This window comes from Taudactylus pleione, unplaced genomic scaffold (genome assembly GCF_031769625.1).
Source record: "Taudactylus pleione unplaced genomic scaffold, aTauple2 ptg000850l, whole genome shotgun sequence".
Taxonomy (NCBI): Eukaryota; Metazoa; Chordata; class Amphibia; order Anura; family Myobatrachidae; genus Taudactylus; species Taudactylus pleione.
In genome coordinates, this window is record NW_028285252.1 from 773138 (window position 1) to 792400 (window position 19263).

Sequence of the window (19263 nt, forward strand, 5' to 3'; positions counted from 1 at the left end):
CCAATTGTTCAGGTTGACTTAGTTTTATAATGTCACCTTCAAGTTTTGTCGACATATCTTAGCATGTCGATATTGATCATCTTGGCATTCATTATGACGACACTTCTGAAATGTCGACATGATTAGACATCAGAAGAGGAGGGACTGGATGTGAGAAGCCATTGGAGGCACTGCCCAAAACAGACCTCCCTATGGTATCACCCACCTCCCCCAATTGTGTAATAAAATATTCCTGGTTATTATGGTACAGTAGCTGACACAGGATTTCTGCAGTTTGCATGTTTGGTGCAGTTATTGATCGGCCTGTCACTATTAGCTCCAATCTGTCTCTATATTCCCCATATACCGCTGCCCATTGTACCTTCCCGATTGTCTCCTTTATATGTTTATCCTCACAATAAAAATGTGTAACAGTCTTTACACTTCTATTTCCCTTATGGTTGAACATCTTTGGGGCATATGATGTAAGAAGGGGCGACCCCAGCAGATACAGGAGATATCTGAGCAGACCCTACACCTAAGTAAGCTATTCTTGGCTCCGACAGCAAACGCCAAAATGTTTCGGGAGAGGGATCCAAACAACCCCTCCCCGGTAATGTCAGCTTGCACATGTGCAGTATCTTTGTAGATTGATCGCGTAAGCGAGTCCATGACCCGGCGACCGTGACTTAATACATTCAAGTGAAAAAAAGATTCCTTATTACCGAATTTACAGTGATAGGGAATCTTTATATGGGGGTCAGAAGGCATTCAATAATAAGTAAATAAATATATGCCCCTTTGTCTCTGAAATTGCTAATTATTACACTCCACAAACTCATAAACTAATTTCTGAAAGTAACAAAGTACTGTACCATAATGGGGATCCGGTCTAAAGATCTACAGTAAAAAGGTAGACAATGGCTCTCATTCAGAGCCACTCGCTAGCGGCAGTACGCTCGTTCCGAGCGATGTTCGCACATCTGCGCATGCGTACGGTTTTTAGTACGCATGCGCGAACCAGTCAGTGCGGCCGAAAATCGTTGGTACGCAATATAGCGAGGGCCTGCTATTTTGAGTGACAGAATGAGGCATATGTGGGTGGTAACAGGGGAAGGTGCTTGAAAACGGGGAGTGGAGATCCGAACGCAGGCGTGCTTAAAGGCCAAAACGGGCGTTTTAAGGGAGTGCATAATTAATACAGCAGCGTCATTGACCACGTCACTTGGTTTTTTTTAACTCAGAACTGCTCGCAAAATAGCGGTTGAAAACACCAACCACAAGAATAGCGAGCAGTTCATACGCTGTACGATGTACTCGATTAATCTAATAAATAGCGGACATGACGTATGGTGCGTGCGGCCAGGGGGCGTTTTTATCAAAAAAACGAGCGTATGTTTTGCTCGCTCGTTCAGACTTAGAGGTGGGAACAGACTGCAATTTGCGAACGGATCATTTGAATAGCCACCCCTTGTTTTTGAACGAACGACCACAAATAGCGAACGGCTCTGAATCAGGCCCAATGTCTTGATAGACACCAGATGTTAGACAGGCAATAGGTTGATAGGGACAAAATGTTGACAGGGACACAATGTCGACACACTAGAGGTCGACATGTACGAAGGTCGATGTGTAAAAATGGTCAACAGGGTCAAAAGGGGCTACATGCAAATGGTCGACATGAAAATGGTCTACACATGTTTTTTTTTTTTTTTAGGGTTAAGGTTAGGCACTTACCGGAGGGTTAGGCACTTACCCCAACGGTTAGGGTTAGGCACCAGGAGGGAGGGTTAGGGTTAGGCACTTACCGGAGCGTTGGGGTTAGGCACTAGAATGGACAGTTAGGGTTAGGCACTTACCCCAACGGTTAGGGTTAGGCACCAGGAGGGAGGGTTAGGGTTAGGCACTTATCGGAGGGTTGGGGTTAGGCACTAGAAAGGACGGTTAGGGTCAGGCACCTACCCCGATGGTTAGACACCAGGAGGGAGGCTTAGGGTTAGGCACTTACCGGAGGATTGTGGTTAGGCACTAGAAAGGACGGTTAGGGTTAGGCACTTACCGCAACGGTTAGGGTTAGGCACCAGGAGGGAGGGTTAGGGTTAGGCACTTACCGGAGGGTTGGGGTTAGGCACTAGAATGGACGGTTAGGGTCAGGCACCTACCCCGATGGTTAGACACCAGGAGGGAGGCTTAGGGTTAGGCACTTACCGGAGGATTGTGGTTAGGCACTAGAAAGGATGGTTAGGGTTAGGCACTTACCCCAACGGTTAGGGTTAGGCACCAGGAGGGAGAGTTAGGGTTAGGCACTTACCGGAGGGTTGGGGTTAGGCACTAGAAAGGACGGTTAGGGTCAGGCACCTACCCCGATGGTTAGGGTTAGACACCAGGAGGGAGGGTTAGGGTGAAGATTAGGCTTAGAAAAAAACAAACATGTGTCGACCATTTTCATGCCAACTATATGCATGTCAACCTTTTGACCCTGTTGACCACATGTCGACCTTCGTACATGTCAACATTTAGTGTTGACCTTTTGTCCCTGTCGACCTATTGTCTGTCTAACATCTGGTGTCTATCTAGACATTGTCTACCTTTAAACTGTAGATCTTTCAATCCTTGACCACCCTAATGACGTTACACCACAGGCATATCTATAATGGGTGCAGGGCGCCTGGGTCCAGGGGGGCCCACACTGCACACCCTGCACCCATACTTTTTAATGCTTATCTCTCCAAAGTCCCACTATGGCTGGAGAGGCGCTACACAAAGCACCTAGAAAATGGCCGGCACGGTTACTTTCCTGGGGTTCTGTGCAAGCGCAGTAGGGAAATCGCCATATCAGGACTATAGATAGACAGTTAAAAGGTCGACAATGTCTAGATAGACACCAGATGTTAGACAGGCAATAAGTTGACAGGTGCAAATGGTCAACATGGTCAAAAGGTCGACAATAAAATGGTCAACGCATTTATTTTTTGGTTAGGTTTAGGGTTAGGCACTTACTGGAGTATTATGGTTAGGCACTTACCACGACGGTTAGGGTTAGGCACTTACCGGAGGGTTAGGCACTAGAAGGGACAGTTATGGTAAGATACCTACCTCGACAGTTAGGCACCAGATGGGAGGGTTAGGGTTAGGCACTTACCCCAACAGTTAGGGTTAGGCACTTACTGGAGGGTTAGGCACTAGAAGGGACAGTTAGGGTCAGACACCTATCTCGACAGTTAGGGTTAGGCACCAGGAGGGAGGGTTAGGGTTAGGCACTTACCCCGATGGTTAGGGTTAGGCACTAGAAGGGACAGTTAGGGTCAGATACCTACCTCGACGGTTAGGGTTAGGCACCAGGAGGGAGGCTTAGGGTTAGGAACCATGGTTAGGCACTTACCCCGACGGTTAGGGTTAGGCACTTACCAGAGGGTTAGGCACTAGAAGGGAAAGTTAGGGTCAGACACCTATCTCGACGGTTATGGTTAGGCACCAGGAGGGAGGGTTAGCAACTAATGGGAGGGTTAGCAACTAATGGGAGGGTTAGGGTGAAGATTAGGGCTAGAAAAAAAAATGTGTCAATCATTTGTGTGTTTACCATTTTCGTGCCGACCTTTTGACCCTGTTGACCATTTGTACCTGTCGGCCTTCTTCCATGTCGACCTATTGCCTGTCTAACATCTGGGGCCAAGTGTAATAGGGTGAGAGATTAGATAACATGAGAGTTTTGTCACACTTTTAAAACTTGGCCAATATAATAGTCCGAGAACAAAGAACAGAGCAAAACCCTCATGTTCTTCAGACTCAAAAAACTCTCACGATTTAAACTCTCATCCAGGTGGTTTCCCATTTTGAAGATAAAACTCCACCAATGTGACAGGTTACTGCTAAACGCTCACATTTTCTACACAGTGGCAAATGCAGGATTTATAGAGGGGGGTTTCCAAATGCCTGATTTTAGAGTGAGTGTGGCCAGTCCATGTAGAGGGTAGAATTAGAACTTAACCAGCTTTAATATGCGTCATACATAGTGTATTGTGTATCATAATTCCAGCATATACAGGACCAGCGATCATAGTAACCCATTATATGTGTCATACATAGTGTATTGTGTGTCATAATCCCAGCATATACAGGATCAGTGATCACAGTAACCCATTATATGTGTCATACATAGTGTATTGTGTGTCATAATCCCAGCATATACAGGACCAGCGATCATAGTAACCCATTATATGTGTCATACATAGTGTATTGTGTGTCATAATTCCAGCATATACAGGACAAGTGATCACAGTAACCCATTATATGTGTCATACATACTGTATTGTGTGTCATAATTCCAGCATATACAGGACCAGTGATCACAGTAACCCATTATATGTGTCATACATAGTGTATTGTGTGTCATAATCCCAGCATATACAGGACCAGCGATCATAGTAACCCATTATATGTGTCATACATAGTGTATTGTGTGTCATAATTCCAGCATATACAGGACCAGCGATCATAGTAACCCATTATATGTGTCATACATAGTGTATTGTGTGTCATAATCCCAGCATATACAGGACCAGCGATCATAGTAACCCATTATATGTGTCATACATAGTGTATTGTGTGTCATAATTCCAGCATATAGAGGACCAGTGATCACAGTAAGCCATTATATGTGTCATACATAGTGTATTGTGTGTCATAATCCCAGCATATACAGGACCAGCGATCACAGTACCCCATTATATGTGTCATACATAGTGTATTGTGTGTCATAATTCCAGCATATACAGGACCAGCGATCACAGTAACCCATTATATGTGTCATACATAGTGTATTGTGTGTCATAATTCCAGCATATACAGGACCAGCGATCACAGTAACCCATTATATGTGTCATACATAGTGTATTGTGTGTCATAATTCCAGCATATACAGGACCAGCGATCATAGTAACCCATTATATGTGTCATACATAGTGTATTGTGTGTCATAATCCCAGCATATACAGGACCAGCGATCATAGTAACCCATTATATGTGTCATACATAGTGTATTGTGTGTCATAATTCCAGCATATAGAGGACCAGTGATCACAGTAAGCCATTATATGTGTCATACATAGTGTATTGTGTGTCATAATCCCAGCATATACAGGACCAGCGATCACAGTAACCCATTATATGTGTCATACATAGTGTATTGTGTGTCATAATTCCAGCATATACAGGACCAGCGATCACAGTAACCCATTATATGTGTCATATATAGTGTATTGTGTGTCATAATTCCAGCATATACAGGACCAGCGATCACAGTAACCCATTATATGTGTCATACATAGTGTATTGTGTGTCATAATTCCAGCATACACAGGACCAGCGATCACAGTAACCCATTATATGTGTCATACATAGTATATTGTGTGTCATAATTCCAGCATATACAGGACCAGCGATCACAGTAACCCATTATATGTGTCATACATAGTGTATTGTATGTAATAATTCCAGCATATACAGGACCAGTGATCACAGTAACCCATTATATGTGTCATACATAGTGTATTGTGTGTCATAATCCCAGCATATACAGGACCAGCGATCATAGTAACCCATTATATGTGTCATACATAGTGTATTGTGTGTCATAATTCCAGCATATACAGGACCAGCGATCATAGTAACCCATTATATGTGTCATACATAGTGTATTGTGTGTCATAATCCCAGCATATACAGGACCAGCGATCATAGTAACCCATTATATGTGTCATACATAGTGTATTGTGTGTCATAATTCCAGCATATAGAGGACCAGTGATCACAGTAAGCCATTATATGTGTCATACATAGTGTATTGTATGTCATAATCCCAGCATATACAGGACCAGCGATCACAGTACCCCATTATATGTGTCATACATAGTGTATTGTGTGTCATAATTCCAGCATATACAGGACCAGCGATCACAGTAACCCATTATATGTGTCATACATAGTGTATTGTGTGTCATAATTCCAGCATATACAGGACCAGCGATCACAGTAACCCATTATATGTGTCATACATAGTGTATTGTGTGTCATAATTCCAGCATATACAGGACCAGCGATCATAGTAACCCATTATATGTGTCATACATAGTGTATTGTGTGTCATAATCCCAGCATATACAGGACCAGCGATCATAGTAACCCATTATATGTGTCATACATAGTGTATTGTGTGTCATAATTCCAGCATATAGAGGACCAGTGATCACAGTAAGCCATTATATGTGTCATACATAGTGTATTGTGTGTCATAATCCCAGCATATACAGGACCAGCGATCACAGTAACCCATTATATGTGTCATATATAGTGTATTGTGTGTCATAATTCCAGCATATACAGGACCAGCGATCACAGTAACCCATTATATGTGTCATACATAGTGTATTGTGTGTCATAATTCCAGCATACACAGGACCAGCGATCACAGTAACCCATTATATGTGTCATACATAGTGTATTGTATGTAATAATTCCAGCATATACAGGACCAGCGATCACAGTAACCCATTATATGTGTCATACATAGTGTATTGTGTGTCATAATTCCAGCATATACAGGACCAGCGATCATAGTAACCCATTATATGTGTCATACATAGTGTATTGTGTGTCATAATCCCAGCATATACAGGACCAGCGATCATAGTAACCCATTATATGTGTCATACATAGTGTATTGTGTGTCATAATTCCAGCATATAGAGGACCAGTGATCACAGTAAGCCATTATATGTGTCATACATAGTGTATTGTATGTCATAATCCCAGCATATACAGGACCAGCGATCACAGTACCCCATTATATGTGTCATACATAGTGTATTGTGTGTCATAATTCCAGCATATACAGGACCAGCGATCACAGTAACCCATTATATGTGTCATACATAGTGTATTGTGTGTCATAATTCCAGCATATACAGGACCAGCGATCACAGTAACCCATTATATGTGTCATACATAGTGTATTGTGTGTCATAATTCCAGCATATACAGGACCAGCGATCATAGTAACCCATTATATGTGTCATACATAGTGTATTGTGTGTCATAATCCCAGCATATACAGGACCAGCGATCATAGTAACCCATTATATGTGTCATACATAGTGTATTGTGTGTCATAATTCCAGCATATAGAGGACCAGTGATCACAGTAAGCCATTATATGTGTCATACATAGTGTATTGTGTGTCATAATCCCAGCATATACAGGACCAGCGATCACAGTAACCCATTATATGTGTCATATATAGTGTATTGTGTGTCATAATTCCAGCATATACAGGACCAGCGATCACAGTAACCCATTATATGTGTCATACATAGTGTATTGTGTGTCATAATTCCAGCATACACAGGACCAGCGATCACAGTAACCCATTATATGTGTCATACATAGTGTATTGTATGTAATAATTCCAGCATATACAGGACCAGCGATCACAGTAACCCATTATATGTGTCATACATAGTGTATTGTGTGTCATAATTCCAGCATATACAGGACCAGCGATCACAGTAACCCATTATATGTGTCATACATAGTGTATTGTGTGTCATAATTCCAGCATATACAGGACCAGCGATCACAGTAACCCATTATATGTGTCATATATAGTGTATTGTGTGTCATAATTCCAGCATATACAGGACCAGCGATCACAGTAACCCATTATATGTGTCATACATAGTGTATTGTGTGTCATAATTCCAGCATACACAGGACCAGTGATCACAGTAACCCATTATATGTGTCATACATAGTGTATTGTGTGTCATAATTCCAGCATATACAGGACCAGCGATCACAGTAACCCATTATATGTGTCATACATAGTGTATTGTGTGTCATAATTCCAGCATATACAGGACCAGCGATCACAGTAACCCATTATATGTGTCATACATAGTGTATTGTATGTAATAATTCCAGCATATACAGGACCAGCGATCACAGTAACCCATTATATGTGTCATACATAGTGTATTGTGTGTCATAATTCCAGCATATACAGGACCAGCGATCATAGTAACCCATTATATGTGTCATACATAGTGTATTGTGTGTCATAATCCCAGCATATACAGGACCAGCGATCATAGTAACCCATTATATGTGTCATACATAGTGTATTGTGTGTCATAATTCCAGCATATAGAGGACCAGTGATCACAGTAAGCCATTATATGTGTCATACATAGTGTATTGTATGTAATAATTCCAGCATATACAGGACCAGCGATCACAGTAACCCATTATATGTGTCATACATAGTGTATTGTGTGTCATAATTCCAGCATATACAGGACCAGCGATCACAGTAACCCATTATATGTGTCATACATAGTGTATTGTGTGTCATAATTCCAGCATATACAGGACCAGCGATCACAGTAACCCATTATATGTGTCATATATAGTGTATTGTGTGTCATAATTCCAGCATACACAGGACCAGTGATCACAGTAACCCATTATATGTGTCATACATAGTGTATTGTGTGTCATAATTCCAGCATATACAGGACCAGCGATCACAGTAACCCATTATATGTGTCATACATAGTGTATTGTGTGTCATAATTCCAGCATATACAGGACCAGCGATCACAGTAACCCATTATATGTGTCATACATAGTGTATTGTATGTAATAATTCCAGCATATACAGGACCAGCGATCACAGTAACCCATTATATGTGTCATACATAGTGTATTGTGTGTCATAATTCCAGCATATACAGGACCAGCGATCATAGTAACCCATTATATGTGTCATACATAGTGTATTGTGTGTCATAATCCCAGCATATACAGGACCAGCGATCATAGTAACCCATTATATGTGTCATACATAGTGTATTGTGTGTCATAATTCCAGCATATAGAGGACCAGTGATCACAGTAAGCCATTATATGTGTCATACATAGTGTATTGTGTGTCATAATCCCAGCATATACAGGACCAGCGATCACAGTAACCCATTATATGTGTCATATATAGTGTATTGTGTGTCATAATTCCAGCATATACAGGACCAGCGATCACAGTAACCCATTATATGTGTCATACATAGTGTATTGTGTGTCATAATTCCAGCATACACAGGACCAGCGATCACAGTAACCCATTATATGTGTCATACATAGTGTATTGTATGTAATAATTCCAGCATATACAGGACCAGCGATCACAGTAACCCATTATATGTGTCATACATAGTGTATTGTGTGTCATAATTCCAGCATATACAGGACCAGCGATCATAGTAACCCATTATATGTGTCATACATAGTGTATTGTGTGTCATAATCCCAGCATATACAGGACCAGCGATCATAGTAACCCATTATATGTGTCATACATAGTGTATTGTGTGTCATAATTCCAGCATATAGAGGACCAGTGATCACAGTAAGCCATTATATGTGTCATACATAGTGTATTGTATGTCATAATCCCAGCATATACAGGACCAGCGATCACAGTACCCCATTATATGTGTCATACATAGTGTATTGTGTGTCATAATTCCAGCATATACAGGACCAGCGATCACAGTAACCCATTATATGTGTCATACATAGTGTATTGTGTGTCATAATTCCAGCATATACAGGACCAGCGATCACAGTAACCCATTATATGTGTCATACATAGTGTATTGTGTGTCATAATTCCAGCATATACAGGACCAGCGATCATAGTAACCCATTATATGTGTCATACATAGTGTATTGTGTGTCATAATCCCAGCATATACAGGACCAGCGATCATAGTAACCCATTATATGTGTCATACATAGTGTATTGTGTGTCATAATTCCAGCATATAGAGGACCAGTGATCACAGTAAGCCATTATATGTGTCATACATAGTGTATTGTGTGTCATAATCCCAGCATATACAGGACCAGCGATCACAGTAACCCATTATATGTGTCATATATAGTGTATTGTGTGTCATAATTCCAGCATATACAGGACCAGCGATCACAGTAACCCATTATATGTGTCATACATAGTGTATTGTGTGTCATAATTCCAGCATACACAGGACCAGCGATCACAGTAACCCATTATATGTGTCATACATAGTGTATTGTATGTAATAATTCCAGCATATACAGGACCAGCGATCACAGTAACCCATTATATGTGTCATACATAGTGTATTGTGTGTCATAATTCCAGCATATACAGGACCAGCGATCACAGTAACCCATTATATGTGTCATACATAGTGTATTGTGTGTCATAATTCCAGCATACACAGGACCAGCGATCACAGTAACCCATTATATGTGTCATACATAGTGTATTGTATGTAATAATTCCAGCATATACAGGACCAGCGATCACAGTAACCCATTATATGTGTCATACATAGTGTATTGTGTGTCATAATTCCAGCATATACAGGACCAGCGATCACAGTAACCCATTATATGTGTCATACATAGTGTATTGTGTGTCATAATTCCAGCATACACAGGACCAGTGATCACAGTAACCCATTATATGTGTCATACATAGTGTATTGTGTGTCATAATTCCAGCATATACAGGTCCAGCGATCACAGTAAACCATTATATGTGTCATACATAGTGTATTGTGTGTCATAATTCCAGCATATACAGGACCAGCGATCATAGTAATCCATTAAATGCGGCAGTAGGTCCATCCTGCCTGAGCTGAATGTTTTTATTTTAGATGTGGGCACCATTCCAGAGTATTAGAGCAAGTCTGGGGGAGAAGCAGAATAACCTAGCACTGCCCTGGACATATATGTACATATTGGGCTCTATAGCAGCACATCCCTAACAGTGAATGTTTTCCAGATCTCCTAGTTGGTGCACAGGTTATTTATTACTGACTAATGCATGTTAAAAGATCCACAGGTGGTGCTAATTATTTCATTTGTGATACTGTGAAGAAAATGCTGCACTAGTAAAATTCTATTACATTACTATTTCTATTGTGGTCATGGTGTGGACTGGGGAGGGGGGTTTCCAGGCAGACGGAAACCCCCCCTGCGTTTGCCTATGCTACACTCTCACCCTATTACATGTGGCCCCTGGTGTCTATCTAGACATTGTCGACCTTTTAACTGTCTATTACATAACACCCGCATTGCAGCTGTATTATCTGATGTTGTGGCTGTCTCATATATAGTCTATATTACATGATGTAGCAGATGCCTCGGTGATGTCACTGGCTGGTAGGATATGGATAAACCTCACGCCACAGTGATGTCATTGTCCGCTAATGGATGTGCTGACGGCAATCTCCTGACAATTGATTCCATTACTGCCTGCAATGAGTGCAGGTGACAGATGGCAGCGCAGCCATTGTAGGGAAAGTACTTGGTGCCCAATCTGTAAGGAGATGACATAATACAGTGAGATTGTTCTGAAAACAATAGAGGGAGAAATCTGACTCATATTATCACTGAAAATGAAAATAATGTTTCTCAGCCCTGTTATAATTATAAATGTCACGTCTCAAGATGTCTTTTTGAGGCCTAAAATGGTCTCTTATTCCTGCTTGGGCCCGTGTTCAATTTGAGGCAAAAAGTCCAGATCTGCGATACTTTTTAGCCGATGACGTCATTTTCGCCTGTTTTGCTTTTACCCCGTATTCAATTTGAAAGACTTTCCTCCTAGGCACAAAGTCAATGCTATGTACTAGGCGAAAAAGTTACGCCTATGAATAGCAGGCGGAAAAAAGTGCAGAATTGGGGTTTTCGGGTGCAACATTGCGGGAACCCCCGTGCAGCCTCCAGACAGTCCCCCAAAGGCAAACGGTTTAAAAAAAAAATGAAAAAACACTTAAGGACACCCCAAAAAATGACTTTGAAAAAGGGGGCAAAAAAAAAAATGTTGGGGGACAAAGTTAAAAAATAGCGAACTAGACTCTGGGGGGGGGGTCCCCAAGTGTTTTTTCATTGCAGGTGCTTGCGGCAGGTGGATTTTTCACGATTTTTTAAGCTTCACTTTAGCAACTTTTAAATATGCTGACCCCCATTTTCAAGTACCCCAAATTTTCTGGGATAAGTTATTTTCTGGAAAAAATACTCCTGAATACTATTCTGCACCACGTATAGAAAAACGCTATTTAGCAGCTATTGAGGTCGTTTAAAAACACCAAATACCTTCAGCGAGCCAAATCGGGGGGTACCATAGCTAACCCCCATGTCAGAGCATCTTTTGGGGGGTGTCAGGCTGATTTCCCCAATTCTGACAGTACTTTCCGCCTGTACAAGTTTCGCCAGGTCCCGTTTTCGCCTACTTTCAAATTGAATACGGGGCAAAGTGGGCACGCGCGTGATACTTTTCCGCCTACAAAACAGGCGAAGTAGGCGAAAAGTCCGGGCCGCGAAAAAGTATCGCGGCTCGGCTCAAATTGAATACGGCTCTTGGTCGCAGATTGTCTCTTCTGTAACTCACATGCAGAAAATACACGATCTGTCCGCCATGACTGCGCATATATCTTCCTCTCTCAGATTGTGATGATTCGTTCAGCCGGGACGAGCAGGTAAAATAATTCAGGTGAATAAAATGGATGTCTCGCTGGAGCCCAGCGCGGCTTCTAAGCTCAGATTCCGTGTTACAAGGAAAAATATTGATTGTTCCGACTTCTGAAAGGAGTTTAACTTTTATTAAGGAAAACCCTGAGAAATCCGCGGCGAGGCAGAGACTAATATTCTATCATTATCATCTTAGTGTCTGGTGTAAGGCGAAAGGTTATCTGCTCAGGAATGCGCCGTGTTATCAGGGCGCCGCTGATCAGACAAGAAGCCGCCTCGGGGAGTAGATGGAGATAGCGCGTCACTTGGCTGCAGACATTTTAATCAGTGTCTCATTACGGAAATCGGGATGGTGCACCGGAGATCGCAGATATGACGCCCCGTTAGAGGGACATATATTTATCTAGTCACTAACGGCCATATTCATCATCACTTAATTTCTACAAAAGTAGGTGCAAATTAACATTTTCACCTACTTTTGTATAAATTAATTATTGGAACTATTCATTATAAAGGTAACACAGAAAATATCACAATGTGGCCCGCTGTGTATGGGGAATTAAATTCATCAAATACAATATTTTCAGAGCTTGCCTGCGGGAATATTCACCTTACAAAGTACATAAACAATTGATCAGAACAAGAGAACAGCACAAGACAATGCAGGACAAGTACATGGTATATAAACCTTGCTATAACATCGGTGGCTCAGCAGTGTATGCAAGTGCGCTCCTGAACGCAGATTCCTGATTATCGGGAATGCGAGTGTGCAGAATGGATCCTGCTCAATCACACGCTAGCCCTTGAATGCCTCTGCCTAATTGTCAGGTAGAGGCATTTAAGGGGCGGTGTGGGGGCGGAAACGCGTTTTCCGGGAGTGGCCACCCAAGGACTGCGTGGACGTATGCCGTATTCCGGGCTCACAAGCCAGCCATCCTGAGTAAGCTGAGGCTTACTCAGCTGTCCAGGCCGCCTAGCGCCATCCACCATCGTGACCATTGACCAGGTGTGATGTCATTGGAGGAGGGTATGATATCGGGTGAGTGTGACCTAGTGGAAAGGAATATGTGTGATGTCATTAGAGGAGGGTATGATATCAGGTGGGTGTGGCTTACTGGAAAGGAATAGGGACCTTATTCAGAGTCGATCGCAAGCGCCGATGCACTCGTAACCGACTCGATGGTTAGTCATGCGTAAGCCCCGGAGTGACAGAGAAACTCTGTTGCTCCGGAGCTCGCTACCAAAGGGGCGGCTGTCAATGTTGATCGACAGCTTGTCCCGTTTGGTAGGCGGGCCGGGGGGGGTGGTTTCCAAAATGGAGGCGTTCCTTTACGAACGGCTACCGTTTTGTGGGCGGCCGCACTGACATCATCAGTGATGTCAGTGGGGAGCTTCCTGCTCCATCAAAGCAGAAAGCTCCCTGGGGCTTACGAGTGCCCAGACCCAACCTTAGGGTCTGGTCGTAAGCCCCCGATGGTCACGATGGTGATCACCATCGCGACCATCAACCTGGTCGGTCGTTAAGCTGTGGGTGGTAACCCAGAGCTTAACGATCGACAACGAAGCGGCCCGTTTACGATGCAAGCGGCCGCCCTAGTTCAGGGCGACCGCTTGCAACTAACGACCGTCTCTGAATGAGGTCCTATGTGTGATGTCATTAGAGGAGGGAATGATATCAGGTGGGTGTGTTTTACTGGAAAGGAATATGTGTGATGTCATTAGAGGAGGGTATAATATCAGGTGGGTGTGACCTAGTGGAAAGGAATATGTGTAATGTCATTAGAGGAGGGTATGATATCGGGTGGGTGTGGCTTAGTGGAAAGGAATATGGACCTCATTCAGGGCGGCCACTTGCATCCTGAACGACCGCCTCCTTTTCGATCGTTAAGCTGTGGGTTAACACCCACAGCTCTATCGACCATCATGGGTGATGGTCGCGATGGTCAAGACCATCGCGACCATCGGGGCTTATGACCAGACCCTAAGGTTGGGTCTGGGCACTCGTAAACCCCAGGGAGCTTCCTGCTCTGATCAAGCAGGAAGCTGCCCACTGACATTAGCAATGATGTCAGTGGGGTCGCCAACAAACGGCAAGCGTTCCGGCGGGAACGCCTTTGTTTGGGCAGGCACGCCCCCTGCACGCCTCCCCTGCTGCGAGACCTCTAGCGACGGAGCGCACGTCGCTAGCTGGGTGTCGCGCATGCACACAACGGAGCCAGCTCCGTCGTGCACATGCCTAGTGGGGCAACATCGAGTCGGTTGCGAGCGCTCAGCGCTTGCGACCGACTCTGAATGACCCCCTATGTGTGATGTCATTAGAGGAGGGTATGATATCGGGTTGGTGTGACCTAGTGGAAAGAAATATGTGTGATGTCATTAGAGGAGGGTATGATATCAGGTGGGTATAGCCTAGTGGAAAGGAATATGTGTGATGTCATTAGAGGAGGGTATGAATGAGGGTATGATATTGGGTGGGTGTGGCCTAGTGGAAAGGAATATGTATGATGTCATTAGAGGAGGGTATAATATTGAGTGGGTGTGGCCTAGTGGAAAGGAATATGTGTGATGTCATTAGAGGAGGGTATGATATCGGGTGGGTGTGGCCTAGTGTAAAGGAATATGTGTTGTCATTAGAGGATGGTATGATATCAGGTGGGTATAGCCTAGTGGAAAGGAATATGTGTCATGTCATTAGAGGAGGGTATGAATGAGGGTATAATATTGTGTGGGTGTGGCCTAGTGGAAAGGAATATGTGTGATGTCATTAGAGGAGGGTATAATATTGTGTGGGTGTGGCCTAGTGGAAAGGAATATGTGTGATGTCATTAGAGGAGGGTATAATATCGGGTGGGTGTGACCTAGTGGAAAGGAATTTTTGTGATGTCATTAGAGGAGGGTTTGATATCTGGTGGGTGTTGCCTAGTGGGAAGGAATATGTGTGATGTCATTAGAGGAGGGTATAATATCGGGTGGGTGTGACCTAGTGGAAAGGAATATGTGTGATGTCATTAGAGGAGGATATAATATCAGATGGGTGTGACATAGTGGAAAGGAATATGTGTGATGTCATTAGAGGAGGGTATGATATCAGGTGGGTGTGGCTTACTGGAAAGGAATATGTGTGATGTCATTAGAGGAAGGTATAATATCGGATGGGTGTGGCTTCGTGGAAAGGAATATGTGTGATGTCATTAGAGGAGGGTATAATATGTAATATCGTGTGAGTGTGACCTAGAGGAAAGGAATATTTGTGATGTCATTAGAGGAGGGTATGATATCGGGTGGGTGTGACCTAGTGGAAAGAAATATTTGTGATGTCATTAGAGGACGGTATGATATCAGGTGGGTATGGCTTAGTGGAAAGGAATATGTGATGTCATTAGAGGAGGGTATGATATCAGGTGGGTATGGCCTAGTGGAAAGGAATATGTGTGATGTCATTAGAGGAGGGTATGAATGAGGTTATGAAATCGGGTGGGTGTGGCCTAGTGGAAAGGAATATGTGTGATGTCATTAGAGGAGGGTATAATATTGTGTGGGTGTGGCCTAGTGGAAAGGAATATCTGTGATGTCATTAGAGGAGTGTATGATATCGGGTGGGTGTGGCCTAGTGGAAAGGAATATGTGTGTGATGTCATTAGAGGAGGGTATGATATTGGGTGGGTGTGGCCTAGTGGAAAGGAATATGTGTGATGTCATTAGAGGAGGGTATGATATCAGGTGGATGTGGCTTAGTGGAAATTATTATTATTATTATTATTATTATTATTATTATTATTATTATCATTTATTTATATGGCACCACAAGTGTTCCGCAGCGCCTTACAAAGTACACAGACAAAAAAGTAACCATTGACTTACAATACAATACAATACAGGACATGGATAAACATTGCTATATTAGCGACCTTAACGCCCGCTTAAGCAGCTAAGTGTTATTTGCCCTAGTGGGGAGTAAGAGATAAATTAAATTACAGTAGGGAGAAGCACAAGAGGGTAGAGGGCCCTGCTCGAAAGAGCTTACATTCTTTAAGGGAGGGGAAGACAAACAGGTGTGACACAGATGGGGTAGGCGGGGAGAAAGGAAGATGTAGCAGCAAGGTAGGATGAGAGCTGGAAGGCTTTAATGAAGTAGTGGGTCTTGAGAGCTCGTTTGAAAGATTGTAGAGAGGTGCAGAGTCTGATAGGGAGAGGGAGGGAGTTCCAAAGGTGAGGAGCAGCTCGGGCAAAATCTTGGAGGTGGGAGTGGGAGGAAGTAATCAATTGGCATGAAAGGCGGCGTGTATTAAGTGAACGAAGAGGGCGGACAGAAGAGTGAAGGGAGATGAGATCAGAGATGTAAATTGGAGAGGAATGGGTGAGGGCTTTGTAAGTGAGTGTGAGAGCCTTGAATTGGGTTCTGAAAGGGAATGAAATGAAAGGAATATGTGCGATGTCATTAGAGGAGGGTATGATACCAAGTGGGTGTGGCCTAGTGAAAAGCAATGTGTGATGTCATTAGAGGAGGGTATGATACCAAGTGGGTGTGGCCTATTGAAAAGGAATGTGTGATGTCATTAGAGGAGGGTATGATATCAGGTGGGTGTGGCCTAGTGGAAAGGAATATGTGTGATGTTATTAGAGGAGGGTATAATATCGGGTGGGTGTGGCTTAGTGGAAAGGAATATGTGTGATGTCATTAGAGGAGGGTATGGTATCAGGTGGATGTGGCAAGGCCCAAAAGATGGCAGAAGTAAATAGCTGACACCGCACCTGAGTTTGCTCATATCCTGCAGAGAGGAATAACATAAATCTGTGTCTATTATGCAGTCTTTTATGGGGGAGATGTATCAAACATTTGAGAGAGATAAAATGACGTTGCCCGTAGTAATCAGCTTATAATAAATGAGAGTTAGAAGCTGATTGGTTGCTTCTCTCTCCAAGGCTTGACACATCTCCCCTATATTATTTCTAGCATGTAACACTGTAACAATATGTCTCTTCTGCTGTTGTCGGATTTCCCTCATCCTCGCCATGTATTCCTCCTTCACCAGCTTTATAACACAAAACAGAGATTTTGTATTGTAAATAGAGGAAGCTTCCTAGCTCTCTGGCTTATAGTGGATGGGGGGATTATCGGCTTTACGCAGCACTGCCCGTGGGAATGTGACAGCTTTTTATTCTAATGGGGGGACTTGCAGAGATTTGTTCTGCAGATTGGGGCAGATATGGGATGTCGCTGTGGTCCTGCTGTGTGATTTGCTCAGGGTGGTGACTGCCACCTGCTGGTGAGACTGAGGCTTTGTCATTTTCATTATAATTTTTTTTGAACGTAGAAACTTTGGTTACTATAGTTACTGGTTATTTAATTGCACAAAGAACATGTTTAGATTTTGGAACGGTGACAATTGTAGATGTTTAAGCTCCAAAAGGATCATCTTGTGTAACCACCCCCGCTGGCAAGCTGTGCCCTCCCTTATACCCAGCAAGGAACTCCAAAGCCACAAAAGGTATCTTTTTATTAATTGGTACCACAAACTTGTGCCCTTCCTTCAGTTCATAGAGGTACTGCTCTAGCCATAAGGTACAAAGCATTCCTCTATTTCGGAATTCATATACTGTAGGTACCCTACTCTGCTCTTTCCTCCAGCTATCAGGGTAAATAATATATGCCTTAAAGATGCCAACTGTGCTTCACCTCCAGCAGAGAGGTACCAGGCTGTGCAATGCCTTTCCCATATCCACTTCAAAGAGGCACTATACTGTGTTTTCTCCAGAAAACAATGAGGTACTTCCAGGCTGTGTCACCCCCCAATAGGCAAACGCAGGAGGGGTTCCAGTTGCCTGGAAACCCCCATCCTCAGCCCAGGCCGTGACCACAATAGCAATAGTATATAATACATTTTTACTAGAGCTGCATGTTTTAAAGATCACCTCAGCATCACAAATTAGATAATTGGTAACCCCTCTGGTTATATTAAAATGTGATAGTAAGTAATGAATACACCTGTCCACCAAGTAGGAGATCTGGAAAACATGCATTGTTAGGGGTGCACTGCTATAGACCATATATAGGGTTAATTGTTAATACTGTACAGCATACATCAATGTGTACATATATGTCCAGGGCTGGTGCTGGGTTTTTCTGCTGCTCCCCCAGACACCTGGACTTGCTCCAATGCTCTGGAATCATGGGCACATCTGAGATAAAAACATTCAGCTCAGGCAGGATGGCCCTACTGCCACATCTAATGGCTTACTGTGATCACTGGTCCTCTATATGTCGGAATATGACATACACTGCCAGGGCCGGCTCCAGGGGTCGGAGCACCCTCTGCCGGACCATAATAAGCGCCTTTTCGCCGCGTCAGGCTGAGGGTAAAGCCCAGCCCTCCGTCACTGGCTGGGCTTCTCCCAGCCCTCTCCCGTCAGTGAATGGCACGCAGCATCCATTCACACTCCGGGGGTTTGGCACCGCCGCACAGCTACGGTGGTGGGGGTTCCCAACTCTCGATATGACCACCCGCGGGCCACTTCAGCCCACGGGAGGAGCAGCAGGACAGTATTATCCCGCTGAAATCGGGATGCTGGGGAAGGGTGCGCCCTCATATTGTTACAGTGTTACATGCTACAAATACTATAGGGGAGATGTATCAAGCCTTGGGGCTCTATTTACTACAATCTGCATATTGAATGCGGATTGTAGTGTGATATTACCGAGTGAATTC